This window comes from Saccostrea cucullata, unplaced genomic scaffold (assembly GCF_032062105.1).
Source record: "Saccostrea cucullata isolate Sc308-1 unplaced genomic scaffold, CSIRO_AGI_Scuc_v1 ctg4508, whole genome shotgun sequence".
Lineage (NCBI taxonomy): Eukaryota > Metazoa > Mollusca > Bivalvia > Ostreida > Ostreidae > Saccostrea > Saccostrea cuccullata.
Genome location: NW_026934015.1, coordinates 25,699 through 47,881, shown reverse-complemented (window position 1 = coordinate 47,881; position 22,183 = coordinate 25,699). Strand labels below are relative to the sequence as shown.

General features: G+C 35.1%; 1 pseudogene; it reads left to right on the top strand.

Moving 5' to 3' along the window:
• Nucleotides 1-1,000: 1,000 nt before the first annotated feature.
• On the top strand, nucleotides 1,001-20,234 carry LOC134239807 (uncharacterized; annotated as a pseudogene).
• The last annotated feature ends 1,949 nt before the right edge of the window (nucleotides 20,235-22,183 follow it).

Genomic DNA, 22,183 nt, shown 5'->3' with positions numbered 1-22,183 from the left:
GAGGGGATGTAGAGAAGAAGAGGATGCAGACTCCAGAGTTGAGGATGAGGAGGAGGACTGAGCTCTGAGACTGGGAGGAAGTTTGAAGTAATCCTCATATCGCAACTCATCACTGCCAGATTAACCTCCATCAGAGCGTGGAAATATGTGGAGAATCTACCTTTGTCTGATACACCAATAACAATTCCTGTTCCACTCACTAAAGTACCAGACTGCCATCCTAGAAAAGTAAACAAATCGTCTTTCCTATGTGATATGAATAGTCCTCATATGTATCTACATATCAAAAAAGTTTCAGATTTTTTACAAACATCCATGACAATATAAAATATACAGTATAATCGAAAATTTTCATATGTACACAATTATGATACATAAAAGTCAGCCATTTTGGCCCCACCCTAGCCCCGGGGGTCATGATTTGAACAAACCTAAATCTACACTACCTGAGGATGATTTCACATGAGTTTCATCTTTCCTGGCCCCAGTGGTTCTTGAGAAGAAGATTTTTAAAGATTTTTCCTATATATTCCAATGTAAAACATTGATCGGCCATTTTGTCCCCATCCTAGCCCCGGGGGTCATGATTTGAACAAACTTGAATCTACACTACCTGAGGATGATTCCACATGAGTTTCATCTTTCCTGGCCTAGTGGTTCTTGAGAAGATTTTTTTTTAAATGCCTTTAATTTTTCTCTAATTCATAATTATCTCTGCTTGGAAAAGGGTGTGGCCCTTCATTTGAACAAACTTGAATCCCCTTTACCCAAGGATACTTTGTGGCAAGTTTGGTTGAAATTGGCCAGGTGGTTCTTGAGAAGAAGATGATAATATAAAATGGTCAAATTTTATTTCACTGATTCTATCACTTACTGATATTGTCTTCTTGATTCTGTGAAAATTTCATTAATTTTTAAATATTAGAAATATGAGAAGAATCCTACCTTCAAGAAATGCCAAAATTCCAAAAAGGTAACAAGTGTGGTTTCAAACCCCAAAATGTGCCTCACAAATCACAATAAGGGGGTGGAAAGTAAGCAAAAGGAAAATTTACCTGCACCGTACAGGAGACTGTCTGAGGACATGCATCAGATGGTGACGGTGACTCCCTCAGCTGCTGAAAGGCAGGAAATGATGGTGCGACCCAAGTGCCACCACCTCCTCAGGCCAAGGAAGCCAAACAATGAAAGTGTTCAGGAGGGCCTAAATGAGAACGAATCAGAACAGTAAGTCAAATTTCAAAAAAATTAATCACAATTATCACTTTTTCTCAAAATATTCTTTAAAATTAAGCATTTTATATCTAAATATTACCTAAATACTAAAAAAAAGTCTAAATAAGGGTAGGGTACAGATTACACATAATTACATGTAAATACATGTAAATACATGAAGGGTTTAATTTGATACATGCAGTTAAAAGCCTTATCAGTATTTCACAAAAATTTAAAAGTAATAATTGCAAGAGAAAAAAAGTTACACAATGTTAAATTTCTCTATGTCTTGTTAGATAGTCTAAGGGAAGTAACTCTAAAATCTATTCACATGCTCTGCACAATGCCAACTGTTTAAAGTAAATGAAACATTGAATATTTACCTAGGCTGGCTAACCAAAATTCCCATAGACTCCTACATCTAAGAAAAACAGCCGAGATGTGGAATGAGGTCATGCGAGTCCACCGGCATGAGAAACCAGGCTGTGATGGACCGGGACCTGGCTACCGAAGAGAGGCGAGGCCTGGGAAGCAGATTGGGCCTCTACTGCGGTACAATCTGTATGAGGAGGTAGAGTCCAAATCCCGAGGTAGAAAAGCTGCAACTGTTAATCACGGGCTTCAGGTGGGCCTAAGTCAAACCCCCATAGGCAATGACGGGATGAGGAAAATTCTTCTTTCTACTAACACTCCCCCTCCTTCTCATAGGTCCCTACAAAAAACATCAAATAAAATTATGCCCATAATAGAGACCCTAAATGAAGCTGACATGAGTAACTGGTGTCTCCAGCTGGTGGATGTCAACACTCTAAGGGGAAGTGGCTCCCCACATGCCATCCCTGTACAGTGTGATGGCATGTACAATAACCCCCTGTACTCGGGGGGTGGGTGAGACACCCTTCCAGCTGGCGACACAGACTGTGTACTCATTTGCTGAAAATGTCACATCAAAACACCAAATTGTTAAAATGGTTACAAATAATACAAGAGGCCCAGGGGCCACATCGCTCACCTGAGTGAACAACCTTTACATGTACTTACAAGAATTGCACATATACATGTTAGAGCAAGAACTTCCTCTATTTTATTATACTGTAATCATGATAAATGGGCTTGATTTGAGTATCAAATTACTAAGAATGGCATAATTTCTTTTCAACCGATGTTTAATGCCTATCTCAGTATCAATTTACTCATAACAAGGTCAATCTTGGTATTTCTATACAATATATCACTTGTATCGTCAACTCTGAAGACTAAGAAGCTACCATTGCACAAAAACATTTCTATCTTTCCTTTGGGAGGGGGGGGGGGGGGGGGGGGGGGGGGAAGTAAGATAATGATGTATAATATAAAATTAAAAAGATATGAATAAGATTTTTCTTTTATTTCTTTACTTCTTTACAAAATTCAACATATATTATGAAAATTTATCGAAAATTGGTCGATGCTAGAATAAATTTAAGAAGCGCTAATAACAATAAGCTATAATTTTATTACACCATCATTTGAAATTTTAAAGTATGTACATGAAGATTAATTTTGAATTCAATTTTAAATGAATTTCTCAGACATACTTGCACACAGTATGAATACGCAAGATTATAACAATTTTATGACAGAAATGCAAAACTTCCTGACAATAACATTACATGTATAATAGTAGATGCTTAATAATTGGAACATTTGTTTGAAGAAATTTTAATATGTCAAAGTAATTATTTGAAACATACAAAAATACCCTCTAAATGTATTATTAAAGTTCACTTAATAGTAAATCTTTCCTATATATATAACGAAAACGAAACTGGAAAGATTACAAAGTGAATGGATATATATATGATGGTCAACAGACTCTGACTGTAAATATCAACCATTGTTTTTAATATATATACCTAACTTTCAAGTACCTGCATGAATCAGATTATTAAAACTCAAGATGGTAATATTCCACAATGAAATACGATGTTTTTGCAATAGGCTAAATTGTGATTTTAAAGACCAGTCATGAGAAATTGTAGTGATCCACCTTTATTCCCCCTCTATTTTGGGGTTAAAATTGAAATGTATAAAGAGGTAGGTTTACCTCCCTTTACGGGCTGTCCATTGACCCCCTCTTTTCATACTTACCTGAGTTAAGTGTATCATATATAGTTGATTCTCATTAGATTGTTATAATGGTGGTCACCTATCAAATATCAATGCTGGTCAGTGGAGAATATCAAAGGAAAAAATTCAATAATCATAGAGTTAAATGAATTTAGCAATTTCTCTGAGAATGAGTCATCAGTTTCTCTCTGATTATGCAGGTTACTGTCCTATTTTATACAGATAACTTTAGCAAGTAAATGTTAAATGCAATTTCTGAATGTTTGAAATACAAAAATACATTGAACGTAAACAAGACATTAACATAGTAAAATAGATAAATAATCAAGTCAAAAACTTGGACACAATTTAGGACACAATACTCCATATATACATGTACAAATTGCAACAAGAATGATGTAAATTTCGTATTTAAAAAAAAATTCTTAAATCATGAAAATAGTGGTTTCAAATTCTCATGTATTAAATTCTAATTCAGCTATAAAAATAAATAAGTCACTTTTAACAAATCTCGAGTAGGCTGGATGGTCATGACCAGTAAACCTTCTGGGAGGTTTGTATAAAATTATAGAAAATGGCTTTAAATATATTGTCATTTGCGACTTTTTACTTCATTTTTTTAGGTACATCCATTGGTAAATTTGTTGACCACCAAGCCTGTTTAAAGTATCAACAATCTTTATCATGTTTATATCGACAAAACTGAGGATGAATATAAAGTATTAACATAGATTTGATCTTATGATAAGAATATTGACAATGACATTGTTATTGCATTTGCTCTCAGAAAACTTAATATTCACATAAACTGTACATATTAATATATTCATGCACTCAAGTAATGTTCTGTAGTGCCTAAATGACATAAGACACAGTGCATATGATATAAATCAACTTACAATACATGTACATGTACTTTTAAACATCATAATTCTTCATGAACAGACAATTTGTGTGTGTCACAATTCAGTGAATTCACTTCATAAAACTTAAAAGAATACAGTGTTGAACATATACCTAAGACACCAATTACTTGATGTAAGTGTACAGTTAAACATTGTATATGTGCCATCATACAAAAGTCATGTAATCTAAAAAAAAATATCATATATATTCAACATACCAAGTTCATGATATTCATGCATCATTAAGGATTTAAAGAATCTAACAGTAAGGGTATACATGTAACTTACTCAGAGACATTTATACAGTATATAATACAATTATATCATTATCTTTTTGACATGAATGATGGATTATATAATTTTTCCTTAACATTCAGCAGACCAATTATTTTATACAGTCATATAATGTTAATTGCCTGAAAATTGGTCCATGATAAACAGAAGCTATGATCAAGATTTCCTTTTCACAAAACTTTTAAAGTCAAGTTGTATGTAGTTTTTTTTTTGGTTATTTCATACATGCACATAAAAAATTATTTAAGGTATACATATATGCCTAAAAACAAAACAAGATTTTACATCAAGGAATTGGTGCCTGTAGGATACTGTATACAGGGAAATAATCGCCCCGTTTTATTTCTGCCCCCTTCACCCTTCTTAAAGGTGGGCAAATTTAAAATGGGGCAAATTAAAAGAACACAGTATGATTTGTTTAACAAAACGGTACAGAATTGTTTGCTGGGGTGAAAGGGTGAAAATAATACGAGGCGAAAATAACCCTGTATACAGTAACCAATATGCCATATGTCACTAAGTGACACTGGCACATTAGTAGGTGGGAGAGGGGACAAGAAGATGTATCTCCCCCAAATAAATACTCTTGTGTCCCTTATATCATATTTAAAAAGTACAGTAGACAATTTTGTGGTCTGACCAAAATGCTTCAATTACATCAGTTTCAAAATGAGGGATGTTTGTGAAAATCAAATCAAGTTGTGAACCTGAATCATGAGTTCCTTTTTGTACAATTTGTGTGCATTTTAGAGTCAACTTCATAAAGTTCAGAAAATCTTTGTGCCCTGTAAACAAATCAAAATTGAAATCTCCAAAAATTACCAATTTTTTCTCTGTGTCTACAAAAGGTATCAAGTGCAACATAATTTCACGTTCAAACTCTTTAAAAGAACATGCTGGGAACTTGTATAAAACAACTATCTGCACTTCTCCAAAGTCTCTGAAATTTATTAAAGCTATGATGAACTCAAGCAAAGTGTTGCTGAATTTTGAGATACAAGTCACGAAATGGTCCTGTTTAACATATAATGCTGTTCCATGATAAGGACGATTTCTGTCACTTCTCTCTTCATGATTAAACAAACTCAAGTAACCTTGTATCACAAAATTCTGTTCATCACTGATGGTTAATCTTGTTTCTGAAAAACCAATAACATCAGATGCTACAACATTGGGTTCATTTTTAATTTCATTGAAATGTTTGTGAAGTGACCTTGCATTATTAAACATAAGTTTTAGTTTGTTCTGGTCTGCTTTGTACAATGGAAGATAACACAGTTTTAGAAGTGCTTCCTTCCTCATTCTTTCCATTTCTTGTACAACTTTTTCATCCACAGTTAACGCTTGCTCATTGAAATTTAGAATATGCAACTTGTCAACAGATCTCACTCTACTAAGAGCCACATAATGAATGTGTGGTGTTTTCCTCGTCCTTGTCTGAGACAAATCTACTACAATTTCATCAACAGTGCAGCCCTGTGCCTTATGGATTGTTTTACCAGCAGCTGGTCTTAAAGGAAACTGTATTCTTTGATATGTGGTTGAATTGAAAACAAAAGATCGCTGACAGTCAAATATTGGTGTCCAATCATCCTTTACATCATCATTGAAAAGATGTCTGTATTTCTGTCGAGCAATTCTCCCTACTGCAGAATCCAAAAACTTCACCCACACTATACTTGGCCTTGATACACCCTGCAATCTGTTTTCAACAAGACGTACAGTACATGAAGAACCGTTTGTCAAGCCATCAGTAACATCAATATTAACTGTAATGTCATATATCATTCCAATGGCTAGAGTTAGTCTTGTCATGAGATTTGCAGTTTTGCTAACGTCATCTTGATTTTGCAATGATCTGAGTAGTCGGTCTTTTACAGACTTACTGTGGTCTTGGAGGACAATGTCAACAGCTTTAACAATGACTTTTTCACCAGGAAGTTGCTCTATAAGGTTATTGTTATATTCATCTACTTTTGCATTCATTGTGAATAGATGGGGAGCATTTTGTGGATAATTCGGACTATTTTCAGCAATTATGCACTTGTGAATTATATCCAAGTCCTCAGAAGTCATCTCATTGTGACGAAGACGGTTCAAAAGCTGTGCGAATTCTAAATCATCCTTTTGTCGCATTACTTCATCTAACTCAAATAAGGTGAAGTTTTCTTTCCAAAGATTACATGCAAGTGCTTGGGCATTTTGTTTTAAATCTTGAAAAATCCATCCATCCATGATTGGTTTAAGTTGAAAGAAATCTCCAACAGCAATAATACTAATGTCTCCAAAGGGCCTCTTTAACCCAGTAAGAAGCTGAAGTCTATCATTGATAAATTCCAACTTTGCATTGCCAACCATTGAAATTTCATCTATGATGACTACTGACAAATTTCTATACTTAGTTCTAAATGTGTTCAGTTCATCACAATGCATGTTTTGCTGCCTTTGGTTAATTTTCTGGTGAAATGCAGAAGCAATTGTTTGACCACCAATGTTAAATGCAGCTTTACCAGTGTATGCACAAAGAAGTATTCGTATATCGTCTGGATTTTCACCCTCTTTAGCACATAAATACCGATGTAAAGCTTGATAAAGTGCTCTGATTAACACCGACTTCCCAACACCTGCACCTCCTGACAGATATGCATGAATAGGTTCCTGTTTACATTTGATCCACTGCATAACATGATTAAAGAATTCACGTTGCTTCAAATTCAGACTGGCCACAAGCTTTAAATACTCATCATCAGGTAATCTAACAGAACTCATTCAGTTGTCTTGTTGATGGAATTCCAACATCACTTCCCATATCATACTCTCTCTGTTCAAATGGCCTTTCAGGATTAAAGTGAACAAATTTTTCAGATTCAACATTTCCTTCATATTCATCTTCTGCCTCAGTTTGTTGAGCACCAGGAGCTAATTCATCATATGCTTCTGTCAAATCATCTTGCGCTATCTGTTCTGCCTGCTCAAGTACATCAGCATTGTGTTCATACTGTTTGATTTTCTGGGCTAAGAAAAATTTCTTTTGGTTAAATGACTTTTCAAAGCTCTGTTGTCCACATAGATCAGAACATTCATTTCGCCATGGAGTGAACAGCATTAGTTTTTCTCTGTAGTAATTTTCTGGGTCTGTCTTTAAACTATAGCGCACATATCTTATAACTCTTGGTGTTTTTCTGCGCTTGATTTTGATTCCATTCCTCAACACAACTAATGTGCTGTCATCTTTGAATTCATCCTCACTATCAGAACCACTTTCTTCATTTTCTGACTGATGCCTCTCATCATCATTTGTTTCCATTTCAGACAGCTCAGTTATATTTTCTTTTGGAAAAACTACATCTATTTGTGATACATAGTCAGCTAAACACCAGTTTTCAAGTTGTTTTGGACGTTTTGCATATCTTTTGACTATGTTACTGCATTCTATATCTGTGGAGTTTGCATTCAACTTTTCAAGTTCTGAATCAGGTTTGACAAGTATTACACGCTCATCAATTGGAGATGTGTTTATAAACATTACATCTCTTGATGCTTTTGTAAGTGGCATTTGCAAAACCAGATATGCTGCTTCTTGTGCTCCAACTTCAACACTGTTGAGAAATTGATTTCCAATGTGTCTAACTTGTCTCTTAATGTCAAGATTGCCCTCTCTTGCTTCTTTTGCAGCTCTACTCAAAAGATCACTCATACCCCTCTGGGATTTACTTATGTATGAGACAATGTACATTGCACAAGCATATGGGTCCAAGACATACTGAATGTCAATATTAGCTGCCCATGCATGAAGAAGGGTACTGTTGTAAGCATTCACTCTAAGATCGCAGGGTTTACGCTTCAGAAATACTTTGGGTCCTCTCAAGGAACTTCTGATGCATTTGATGTAATCATCTTCAGATAGCTGTAGTACATCCTGCAAGAACTCTTGGAAACTGAAGCTTACATCACATCCATTTTTAAATTCATTCATTTTGTCCTGCATAGTTCGATGCATCTTTTTGTATTTCTCAACTTCACTGTCCAAAGGTTCTAATATCATTGTAGTTTGGAGTGGTGGAAGTGAAAATCCAAATCTACAAACAGCCTTTCCTCTTTTTTTGCATGTTTGAGAGTGTTTATGCACCTGTAATTCTAGCATCTTGTCTTCTGCATTTCTTTCACATTTCAAGTAGCTATCAACAAATGCAACAATTTCCTTGTTATCATTTTCTAGGTATTTTGGAGCATTTTCAATCCAAACAATCATGTGAACATGTGGTGATCCCCTTTGTTGAAATTCAACCCTATAGAAGAAGTCCTGTACCTTGCCAATAGGATGATGATCACTCTTAATCACAGTATTCAAAAAAGTTCTAAAACGATGATCAAAGTACCTTGTACATGTAATTGGATCTTTTTGAACTAACTTTGATTTTTCAGTCCATGTCATGCTCTCAATTTCAGAATCTGTGTACTCTCTGTCATCATTTAGAACTCCTAATGCCCTTATCAGATCATTCCATCGTGTATCTGCAGCAGAAAAGGACATAAACCAAGTTGGTAGACCAAGCTGTCGTATCATTGCAAAAACATCTTTCTTTCTTGTTTCAAGATAGGGAGGAGAATTTCTCAACTGTTTAAATACATAAAATCCCTCATTGTGTCTAACAATGTTGTTAATTTGATCAGGATTTCTTATTTCATTTGCAGTAAAGGTTTTCCCCTTTGTTTTGCACTTCCTAAGAGCTAAATTGCATTTGTCTGTTACCTGTTTTAGTTGAATTTTTTTCAATTTGAAAAACAAGTTTGGAACAGACTGTGCAGCACGTCTATCAACACTTCGTAATTCCCACTTGGCAATATCGGCATATGAAACAGGTACTTGACGCTGATTGTGTTCAACTCTTCCTTTACCACAAAATATTGTTGGAAATGACAAATACTCAGCCATCTGATCTTGATACAAACTAAGTGGGCGTTGTCCCTCTCCTGGAGCAAATGTGAAGATCTGATTCATATCATATGAGTCACTGTCTAGAAGTGTATCACAATTTCCATCCTTACCACTACTATCAACTTCACAGAATTCGTCACAGTCCGATTCATCTGATTGGTCATGCACTGTTGAATCTTGTTTGCTGTGGCCCTCTATAAACTCTTTCATTATTTCGCTTGCTGAATTGGTAACTTCATGGAACCAGTTGTCATCTATGTTTATGTTTGAATTCTGATAATATTCACTATTTTTCATTAACCAATGTAAAGCAATCAAAACCTTTGTAGGTCGGATATTTTCATGACAATAAGAGTGCTGAAAAGATAGTTTTCTTTTTAACTTCACAGGTATTGTGATATTTTCATCAAGTCTCCTGGGAAGACTATTGATTGTTGGTTGTATGTCAACTGGCACATTTACAACATTTCCCTTTACAGAATACTGCCCTCCTCTTGGTAATTCTCTTATCTGCATGAAAGGAATTCTTAAGGATACAAGTCTTTCTTCCAATGGTAACAAATTAAGTTCACTTGGTTTTTGTATCCACGTCATTCCATTTGCAAAAGAGAGTTTTGGAGTTCGACTTTCTTTTAAGCTTGAATTGCAGGTGTTGCATATCCATTCCTGCCCATTTACAGACTTTGTATTAGTAAGATACTTTCTTTTGATTTCAGCATCCAACAAAACATTATCAACATTTGAAACACTTTCATAAAACCAAGTCTGATGGCAATATGTGCATACAAACACAGGACCCAATCTTACATTGTTGTGAAAATTGTCAACACACTCCACTGCATCAACTCCAAATTTAGTTTTTCTGTATCTTTGTTTTTCAGTTTTTATATAGTCCAAATTCTCCCGTGAGTGTGCTTTTGATTGTTTTGAAACAATATTTTCTGATGTTCTATATTCTTTATTTTTTCTTTTTTCTTTCATCATCAATCTCTCTTTTTCTAACTGTTTAGGATTTTGTCTCATTTCCTTTTTCTTCATTAAATCTCTTATTTGCTCATCATGCCTGTACTCTTCTTCTTGCCTTTTAATTCTCATACTGTCTCTTTCCTTGTCTTTAAAATCTGGATCTTTTCTCTTATTTCTCTTGCTGTCTCTTTCTTTTCCTTTATACCCTGAATCTTGTCGCTTGTTTCTCATACTGTCTCTTTCCTTGTCTTTAAAATCTGGATCTTGTCTCTTGTTTCTCTTGCTGTCTCTTTCTTTTCCTTTATACTCTGAATCTTGTCGCTTGTTTCTCATACCGTCTCTTTCCTTTTCTTTAAACTCTGGATCTTGTCTCTTGTTTCTCTTACTGTCCCTTTCCTTGTCTTTAAACTCTGGATTTTGTCTCTTGTTTCTCTTATTTTCCCTTTCTTTTCCTTTAAACTCTGGATCTTGTCGCTTGTTTCTCATACTGTCTCTTTCCTTTTCTTTAAACTCTGGATCTTGTCGCTTGTTTCTCTTACTGTCCTTTTCCTTGTCTTTAAACTCTGGATTTTGTCTCTTGTTTCTCTTATTTTCCCTTTCTTTTCCTTTAAACTCTGGATCTTGTCGCTTGTTTCTCATTCTGTCTCTTTCCTTTTCTTTAAACTCTGGATCTTGTCGCTTGTTTCTCTTACTGTCCTTTTCCTTGTCTTTAAACTCTGGATTTTGTCTCTTGTTTCTCTTATTTTCCCTTTCTTTTCCTTTAAACTCTGGATCTTGTCGCTTGTTTCTCATACTGTCCCTTTCCTTGTCTTTAAAATCTGGATCTTGTCTCTTGTTTCTCTTGCTGTCCCTTTCTTTTCCTTTATACTCTGAATCTTGTCGCTTGTTTCTCATACTGTCCCTTTCCTTGTCTTTAAACTCTGAATCTTGTCTTTTATTTCTCTTACTGTCCCTTTCCTTGTCTTTAAACTCTGGATCTTGTCTCTTGTTTCTCATATATTCTCTCATGTACTCCTTTTTATCTTTCTTTATCTCTGTTGTTTTTAAGTGACCAGTATTACTACATGTATCAACAGATTGTTTGTATGTGAAAGCAGTTGTTGTTGACTGATCTAATCTACAATATTGATGTACACTTTGATTATTGCTAGGGAAGCTATGAATAAGTGTATGAAAGGCAACAGGCATCACTTCAAATTCAGTTGCAAATTCAATGTGCATACTTCCATATATTGCATACAGAAACCCTAACAAATCATCTAAGCAGCAACTGTGTCTCATCAGAGACTTTCCATCACAATGAGACAAACCATTTTCCCCATGAGAATGAGAGTCAAAAAAATAAAAATCATTGTCTGAAGCTTTGTACAATGCTGAACATATTGAGCCAATCATTATTAGTACATATCTAGATAACCCCAAAGCCTGTTGCAGACATTCATGTAGAGTCTGAATTTGATTTTTGCTATCATCTGTAACTAATAAGCCAAACAATGTATCAAACTTATCAACCATGTGGTGATTTTCACCAGAATCAATATGAATTGGTAGCTCATCAAACATCAGTAATTTACTTTTCAGTTTTCCAGCACTCTGAAGATTCTTCACAACTGTGTTGTACAAATTATCTCCCTTGAGCAGAGTTTGATCTAAAAAGGAACTAGTGAATGAAAAATTTTCATATGAATTTGACAACATCATAAGTGAATTGCATGTACACTGATTACCTCTTGAAAATGATGAAAACCTCATACTTCCCTGATGGAAAGACCCAAACACCAGATTATCTGAATTCTGATGTATACAATTACCTTGCAGTGCATGACTTTGTGTCCTTTCATTTGGAATATTGTTCATTGTAAATTGAGTAATATTCTGAGTTGTAATCTGAGTTATATTCTGAGTAAGCAACTGAGATGAATTCTGAGTAAGCAACTGAGATGAATTCTGAGTAAAAATCTGAGTCAAAGTGGTCTCAGGGAGAGCCGCAGAGACCACTGTCACAGGGGTGGTAGAGATCACCCCTGCCGGTACAGATGTCATAGGTGTTAGGACGTGGCCTACACCCAGAGGCACAGATGGTTGGACGTGGCCAACATCTGTGGGGTACTTGTCACCCACATCTGCCTTACAAGATTTCGTCTTCTTCACAGCAGCCTTCTTCCAAGTCTTCTTCCTAGGCATTCTGTGATCTACAAAAAATATAAGAATGTTATAATCTATACTATAAAAGACTGATTAGAGTAGCCTATACTTGATTCATACACACATTCTCAATTTAATAATGCTGCCATCACTGACACTTAAAAGTTACATGCAAAACATAAGCCAATATTTATTGAAAGAGGGTCCTTTGGATGAGAATGTATAACCCACTCCTGTGTCGCAGTAGGTGTTGGCACGAGAAAGATATCAGTCTCCCTGCTCAATGGCCCCCAGTGCCGAGTATAGGACAAAATTTACAGCTCTCCACCAGCAAGTGGTGGTGTCTTCATACAAATAAAAAAATTCTTCAGGACGTTAAGCAATATACAATCATTAAAGAGGGAGTTACATGTAATTGGTAAACCTTTTCAAATAAAACTTACCTTTAAGATGTGTCACATATTTCCAGAAATTATACATACCATATAAATGTATCCAACATTTACTGGCAGTGTTGGTGTAATCATTCAAATTACACACATGTACCTAACTATTGTGGTATTTTATGAAATTTGACAGATTTTTTTATTTGTTTGAATTTTTAAGAAAAAGCTCTACTGTTTTGAACTTAAAACAGAGACATTGATTTGATAAAAGTTACTGCTTCTTAAAGGTGCGTCATAACTAAATATCAAAAGTCATGACAAAGATTATCATATTGCATAATCGCACACCAAAATAGTATTGTCACAAGTAATGCACAATGACATGTGAAAAAAAATATATGAGTACAAATATTATCAAATAAACAAGAAATTGACACTGGATCAAATCTATACAAAAATGAATTTCACCATATGGTACACCTCAACAAAGAGCCTGCTGAAATTTCAAGCATTGTGATGAGTTGTGCTGAGAAAACTGTGACAAAAATTGGTTGTGTATGGTATGAACAGATAATCTGGAAGTTGAAATCAGATTTGAATGAATAATGAATGAAACAAGGTGAGCCTAATAAAAAAAAAATGAAAATCAATACTAAAAATATGCATTGAACACAAATTATGTACTTATTCTCTCAGTGACCTTTAACATGCCCAAATGACCTTTGTAGTGTTAAATCTAAAGCAAACTAGCATGGCGCGGCGCCATGCCCCTTTTTCTCGGCGCCATGCCCTTTTTTCCAGCACCATGCCCTTATTTCCTAACCCAAAATAAATAAATATGCCCAGTTTAGGCAATATTCCTTTGCTGTTCTGTTTATTCAGTGCATGCTAATAATCCCTTTGTTTACACAACGACAGGAAATCACTTCACGCTTGAACGCACCACACAGCCACCTGGCTAATTAACATGCCTCAGGCTGTCAGGGTAGAGGAATTTTAACTTGAGAAACTGTCATTTGATTGCATTGATTATGCAAGAATAAGCCCAAGACCAAGGATAAATTGACTTGTAAATTATTTACTAATTAAAATCAGGATCGTTTTTTAAACAGAAAGTAGAATAAAACACATAGTTGAACTTGAAGAAAAAACGGATATTTTATCTGAAAAAATTACTTACAGTGCACCAAAAAAAACTGAATGTAATGTTATAAAAAGGCTTAAAAACAACAGACTAAGTTAGTTTCTTTGATTGAACAGATAGATTTGATAAGCTGAGAGTCAATGTTTCTAATTGAAGCCAGAGTTTTTTTTAACAAAATATATTGGGAGTAAGACCAGTTTTCACTTTATCCTGTTGGTAGAATATTTTCCAAGTTAATAGAATGGTCTCTACATGTATTTTTCAAAATGTCCCTCCCCCTCTTCCCTGAAAAAAGTATTTTTAAATTGACTGTACTAGTACACAAATAACACAGTCCAAGTAGGTAAAAAAAAAAAAGCACCTCCAAACTTTATAATAATTTTTGAAGATGTTTCAGCTAGATTAATACCATTACTTTCTCAAGTGTAACCTTACTACTTTTTTGATTAAAGAAATTGGATGTAAATGCCTTTTTATATCCTTTTTTGTTTCAATAATTGTCATGTCAGCCCAGGTGTGCTAAATGTGTTGATATTTTTAAAAAAATGAATGGAATACAGATATATGAATTTATCTTTAAAATACTTGTTTAAATAAATATTTCAGTATGAAAGGATATTAAAAGTAATTAAACATGTTAAAGTATGTAAAAATTAATGATTAATATAATCTTTATAAAGACATTTTAATACATTTGTTTTAAAAGTGCCCTCGTGAGATCCCGTCGCGACACAAAGTGCCCTTTTGATTCCTTGATTACCATGCCCTTTTTAGGGTCTAGATTTAACACTACCTTTGGTCTAGGTCATGACACACCCTCAGCCCATAATCAATCTTTTTTTAAAAAATGGAACTCACCAAGTTTATCCATTTATAAGAAAGATATGGACTTCAACTGGATGAATATTTTGTTTCAGTGATCTTGAACTCGCCTAAATGACCTTTAGTCAAAGTCATGACACATCCTCAAGTCACAAGCAATCTTTGACTAAAATAGTAACTCAAAAAGTTTATCCTTAATAAAGATACACAAATTATGAATTTTTTTTTATCGACCTTAAACTTGCTCAACTTTAATGATCTTGGGTCAAAGTCAAAATTCAATCTTTTAAGGACTTTAAAACTATAACATCTTATAATATATTTAATATAGTTGTCTAGATGTATTCTGTAAGTCAATTTAGATGTGTTATCTCCATAGTCAGTTTATGAGCTCTACAGAGCTCTTCTTATTTCATTGTTAAAAAATGACGAATTGAAATAAACCTACTTCATTTCATGATTGAGTAGGTTTTAATTAAAAACAGTTAAAAACAAGATGTGTTTTTGAAACACTATGCGCCCGCCGGCAACATAGTTCAAAAAAGCTATTAATAGCATATAATTCACCGTCAAGGTCACTATTCACTAGTGGAGTATGCATACCTAATATGAAGTCTCTATCTTTCATGATTCAAAAAAGTTATTTTTAGCATATATGTCATAGTCAAGGTAACAAGGTCATTAATCTTGATGTCACTGGAAAGAGCTTAATGAGTGAAGTAAGCATACCAAATATGAAGCATCTATCTTTAATGGTTCAAAAGTTTTGGCGAAGGTTAAAGTTTGAAGACAAAAAAGCTATTTTTAACATACAGGTCACAGTCAAGGTCACAAGGTCAATGTCCTATGTATCATTAAATAAAGCTTAATTAGTAGAGTATGCATACCAAATATGAAGTCTCTATCTGTTATGGTTAAAAAATTACGGCGAATGTTAAAAGTTTGCAGAAAAAATCTATTTTTAGCATATAGGTCACAGTCAAGGTCACAAGGTCATTGACCTTGAAAGAGCTTCATTAGTGGAGTATTCACACCAAATATGAAGTCTCTATCTCTCATGGTTCAAAAGTTGTGGCGAAGGTTAAAGTTTGCAGACTAACAGGTAAACAGATAAACAGACAGACAGACAGGACAAAAACAATGTACGCCTCGGATCTATCCATCCGGGCGCATAATTACCTCTGGTCACTGCAACTGATATATTTACACACACGCACACCCACCCACCCATACACACATATATATATATAAAGCACTAAAAATGACCAACGAACAATAAAAATTGTCAAATTTTCGGGACGCCCTGTCCCTTCCTCAGGACAAAGAAAAAAGTTTAAAAGTCATAAGAACAAAGGAAAAAGAGAAACAAAAACAAAAACAATATTGCTTTTTCCTTTTTTCCAGTCAAACACACACACACACACACACCCTCACACAAACAAGGGTAATACATTATACCCCTCTCCTTTTGAGTGGAGGAAATTACCTGTACAATCTACTTATATTAATATACTTCATCATAATGTTTTCAACTATTTGCATATGTTTGTAATCCACATTAACTAGCATGTCTTTGTTGCCTTAGACTATTAAAAAGACTTTGCAAGTGATGTCATATTTTCAGCTGATTGGAATCGGTATTCATCTACCATTCTACTTTCGTTTTAAATCCCGCGAAAGTCAACATGATTTTGACAGCTGAAAAGATGGTAATTGCTGTAATATATGCGTATATATTTTAAACAAGGGTGATTGGTTGAAAAAGATTGGTGATGATGTGAAGTAAGATATAATTGAACCTTTACTATGACTTTTATTCGGGTATTGTAGATAAAATTACACCGATTGACCAGGTCAATAAAAAATCTGCAAAATTGAAAAAATAAAACCCGCCGCCTGCCTCGATTTTTAAAAAAATTCGGATGAGAATCTAACACAGGGCTAGACAAATAGCACTGCCCGACGCCCAGGGCAACCAGTTTTGGTTGGTGGGCAAGTAATTTGATAACAGGTACCTGTCCGCGGACAAGTGATTTTCCAATTAACCAAAAAAAAAAAAACCATGTCCGATATACTCAATTATCTTTTGCGTTATCACTTTAAAAGTATCATGAATCACAGAAAAGTGCTTGTTTTTCACTGCTGTTGACCACTGCATCGCTGCATATGCGTACATTGAATAGTCGGAACTCCTCTAGATTTTACCAATTAACATATCGTTAAAATATGCAGATGTCATAAAACATGGAGTTACCGATGTCGTCAAAAATATTGTATGGGAATTTAGACATTTATTAAATTCAAAATATTAAATTCGTACTGTGAATACAGATGCTAGTGGTATTGAATTTGTTGTTAATATCAATACTTCAATTCTATGTAATTTAAGAACAAGAAACTTATTGACGCAAGCGTCGCAAAGAAACTGAAATTTGCGTGATCTGTTTTTTGAATTTTCTTACATTTATCTGTTAAAATATCCTCGTTACATGAAACACTTGTATAAGACATTGCCGATTTTCTTCATGCATAATGCATGTACAGTATATGTATAAACAAACTGTCCACAGACCTCTGCGTCTCTGCACTTTAATAAAAACGTTTTAGAGGATGTTAACACCTCCCCCCCCCCCCCCCGAAACTCCCTCTAGATAAAATAAATATAACAAATCCTGTTTAAGCTGATTAAAAAGAGAAAGTAAAATTGTTGATATACAACTCGTTCTTTGTTTTAGACTATGCCTACACATAAAGTTGCCGCACTTCTGTCATGTAAGAATTTGTCAATCAGGATTGGATGAAACATTTATCCCCTAATATTTACAAAATTTTGATTATATGATTATTGTGCTTTTAGTAAACATTTAAAAAATCTTTTTTCAATTTTCTATTAATATAAATGTTAAATGTATTTATTTCAATTTTTCTAACTCCGCAGAAACGCACGGCCACTTGAAACTTTCATATCAACTAACCGACCGCCTCTTGGCGGCCGGTAAAAAGGTGGGACAAGTATATTTTTGGGTAGGACAGGTAGTTTTACGATAGTAACCTGTCCGAGGGTAAGTACTGCAAAATTGTATTTGTCTACCCCTGTCTAGCAATTTATTTATTATGGCCTAATGCTAAGAAAACCATTCTATTAGTACCTGAATACTGTCAAGATTCCACCTGTTCATGATAAACAATGGTGAAATATTTTGTTCATCTTCATTTTCTTAGAAGTTGATTAAGACTCTTGATTATATTAAACACATAAATCAATAATTAACAACATATATATCTAAATTATCTTTTTATTCTATTAGTAATTTTTTTTATTACATTTTACTATACTTTATTTTAGCCAATGGCAAGCAACCTTCAACCTGTAGTAATATTCATTTCCACTATCAACACAAAATCACATGCATATATGTATGATATATGTAGGAGTTTCCTTTCTGCAAACTTTTATAAACAAAATGTACTTCTACTTTTACTAACAATAAGTTATCCAGATACCGGTTCTGAAACGATTGGTGGAACTAGATACAGGAGTTGCATGAATGTTGTACACAAACTATAACGTTTCCTTCCACCAAGTTTATTAAATAAATAGATAATTAATATTTTTTTATAATCTTGTAACACTAGTAAAATATAGCAGTGACTTGTTCTTCTCCGTGCGACTTTTTTCCGAGAGACTATAAACTGCGCAGTATATAAACTCCGCCGAAACATTCAGCAACAATGCTGTATGAATAAATATACTACAGGTTGTAATTATTCAGATAAATTCTACACTTTTCAAACCTTACATAATGAAACCAACAATCAGCAATGATCAATAATTTTGTCTCAGATCCGCGTTTCTTAACACTTTCTTCCACTGTGCGACTCCACATCAAAAATGGCTGAGCCTCGTTTTCGGATATCAGTACACCGCGCCCGATCGAAAAAAAAAATAAACAAACTCAGGCCTCTGTTGATTTTATTCCTGACACAAACTATACAAAATTGATTCTGCATTTAATAATGCAGAATCAGTTACTACCTGAGGTTGCTTCCATATAACTATAACCAATAATCGCTTTGCTGTTCTTGAGAAGAAAATTTTTAAAGATTTTTCCTATGTATTTTTATGTTAAACTTTGACCCCCCATTGTGGCCCCACTCTACCCCTAAGGGTCATGATTTGAACAAACTTGAATCTACACTACCTTAGGATGCTTCCACATGAGTTTCATGTTTCCTGGCCCAGTAGTTCTTGAGAAGAAGATTTTTAAAAGATGCCATTAATTTTTCATTAATTCATAATTATCTCCCCTTGGAAGAGGGTGTGGCCCTTCATTTGAACAAACTTGAATGCCCTACACCTAAGGATACTTTGTGGCAAGTTTGGTTGAAATTGGCCCAGTGGTTCTTGAGGAGAAGATGAAAATGTGAAAAGTTTACGACAACGACAACGACGCCAACGACGCCAACGACGACAACGACAACGACAACAGACAACGGACAAATTTTGATCAGAAAAGCTCACTGGAGCCTTCGGCTCAGGTGAGCTAAAAATCTGTTCAAAACATGGCCACTTACTGGAGGAGGGTACTGCTAACCACCATTATAGTCCTGGGGTGTGTGGGGCATACCTACCCATGCAGCATACCATAGGGGATGAGTTGACATGAGCTCGGGAGGGAGTGGCGGAACTCCTCTGCAAAGATGACCTCGAGGTAAGGGAGGTAACCACTGACCCGGACAGCTCGGTTGGTCGAGCTGCAGATTCCCTCTACAAGGACGGTTTGCTACAAGATAAACCAGTACATTATATTGACACTCGTCACTTGTCTGAAAATATCAGAAAGTCAATTAAAAAAGATCAAAAACTCTTAGAGGTCATCCCAAAAAGAACCAAGGCAAAAAAAACCAAACTTTTGTACAACTTTGCCCTTGATGCTGTTGACAGATGCATGGCAGAGATAAACCAAGCCCAAGCAGCATATGCCGGAGATACAGATGAAATGAAAGACAAAATATCTTATTCCAAACATGCAATAGTGAGGTGTTACATGGAGGATCATGCATCATGCAGAAAGCACTCTCTAGTGTGCAAAGGCAGAGTTAGTAACAATTGGGTTAGGAAGAGTTCTTATTCAGGTCATGATTTCACAATACCGTCTTTTGTCGAGAACGAGGCAAGGCTCCATGCCTACATCTCAAAGAGGTTGTCTCCAGCTGTACTGGACAGGACGATCAAAAACAGCAACTCACAAAAGTCGAAAGCTTCAACAGAACTCTACGACGATCCCTGCCTCATAATGTTACTTTAACGAAAAACTTTGCTGGTCGGGTGCACAGTGCTGCTCACTCTTCTAATCACGGTCCGGGCAGCTCCATCAGAGGTCTCTGTGCAGGTGCTGGTGCACCCATTCCCACTGGTGGCCAGGTTGACCATACCCTAGATAAGATACAAAAAGATTATGAGTTAAGTAAATCAAATCAGAAATCACAGTCCTACAAAACAAAAAGGGTTATTAAATGCAAAAAACTGTACAAACTGTATGAAAAACACCAGGAAGAAGTCAAATATAAAAAAAATATGATGCTAGTGGAATCTCGAACCCGAGCTCAGAAAAAAAAGTACCCTGAACACAACTATTCTAAATTGAGTGATTAATATTTTTATATTTATCAAATATTTCTATTAATAAAAAAAAATTACTTTAAAAAATGCACTTGGGGTAGTGGGCCTCAGTACAAAAACCCTGGCCTACGCAGTGAATCCTCTCCTGATTGATGGCATGCTGCTCCCGTGTCAGGTGCATCGGGTTGATACACAACTTCTTATGGCAGAGATGGCTGACCTCCAGTCCCCTACCTGGAAACTGAGACTTGGTCTGACGCATCTCTACCATAAGAGCAACCCGATGCACCAGCTCTACCTTCCTACCCTCCTCCGGCCATGTGACCCTCATGACCCCATACCCCTTACTATTGGTCCCCCCTCTCCACAGTATACAATCCCCCTCCCCTCCCCCCACCCTCTCACTCTTTTTTGCTTAATTCAATTTCAGCTTCTCAAAAATGTCTCCCATCTTTAAATCATTCGTTATAAACAACATTTACTTATTTTGTCTTTAAAGTCACATGACATTTCAAAAATCTCTTGCCCTCCCAGTGCTGTACTATTTCCCTTTCCAACAAATCCCTGGTATCATTTGAAACTACATTCTAAGCAATTTTTAAAAACACTGAAAAATACATGCCATGCCATGGCGTTTATAGGTCAAATTTGCAGTTATTTTCAACTTCCAGTGATCGGCAGTAAATGGCATTCTACTTTCAAAATCAACCCCACTCCTTTATTTATCCCCTGGTATTTCTATACTTCCTAGAATATTTCCTCATTCCATCATTTATTTCAAACATTTTCCATAGTATGGAACGCCGTCACTGCCTTATGAGGAGAACTTTCATTATATATGCTGGTACTTTGTCATTATATGATGGTATTTTATCATTATATGATGTATTTTATCATTATATGATTATATTTTGTCATTATATGATGGTATTTTGTCATTATATGATGGTATTTTGTCATTATACTACTTTTCATTATACTACTTTTCTTTATACATGTACTACTTTTCTTTATACTACTTTTCATTATACTACTTTCCTTTATACTACTTTTCAATTTATACTACTTTTCATTATACTACTTTTCTTTATACTACTTTTCATTATACTACTTTTCTTTATACTACTTTTCATTATACTACTTTTCATTATATGCTACTACTTTTTTATCATTATATGTAGTCTCAATCATCCAGACGCTTGTGTATAATACAAATTCTTGACAGTATATAGAAAAATCTGCACGTGTAAGATATAGTTGCTATCCGGAACCAAGTGTGCCAACGGGAGATGACCTGACACCTGAATCGGTGTTTCGGGCACATATTAAGATTAATATTCTTTGAGGTGCGAGCTTAAATTATTTGCTCGTCTTGTTTTGTGGTACCTGTTGTACTAAACGGCTCTAACATGTCTAAGATAGAGCTGCAGCTGAGATTCGTTTGAAGTGGGCGGGGCGATCGTCACATAATCGCACTGGGAGAGTTAATGCATGTGGCATCAGAGAAAGCGCATTGGTTGTTTGTTTAGAGCACTGGGAACCAGTAATTGACAGCCACCTGTTTCCTGATATCTGCTTTGCATGGTTTTCGCTATCACGGATTGTCTGATTTGTTAATTGATATGCTATCTATTC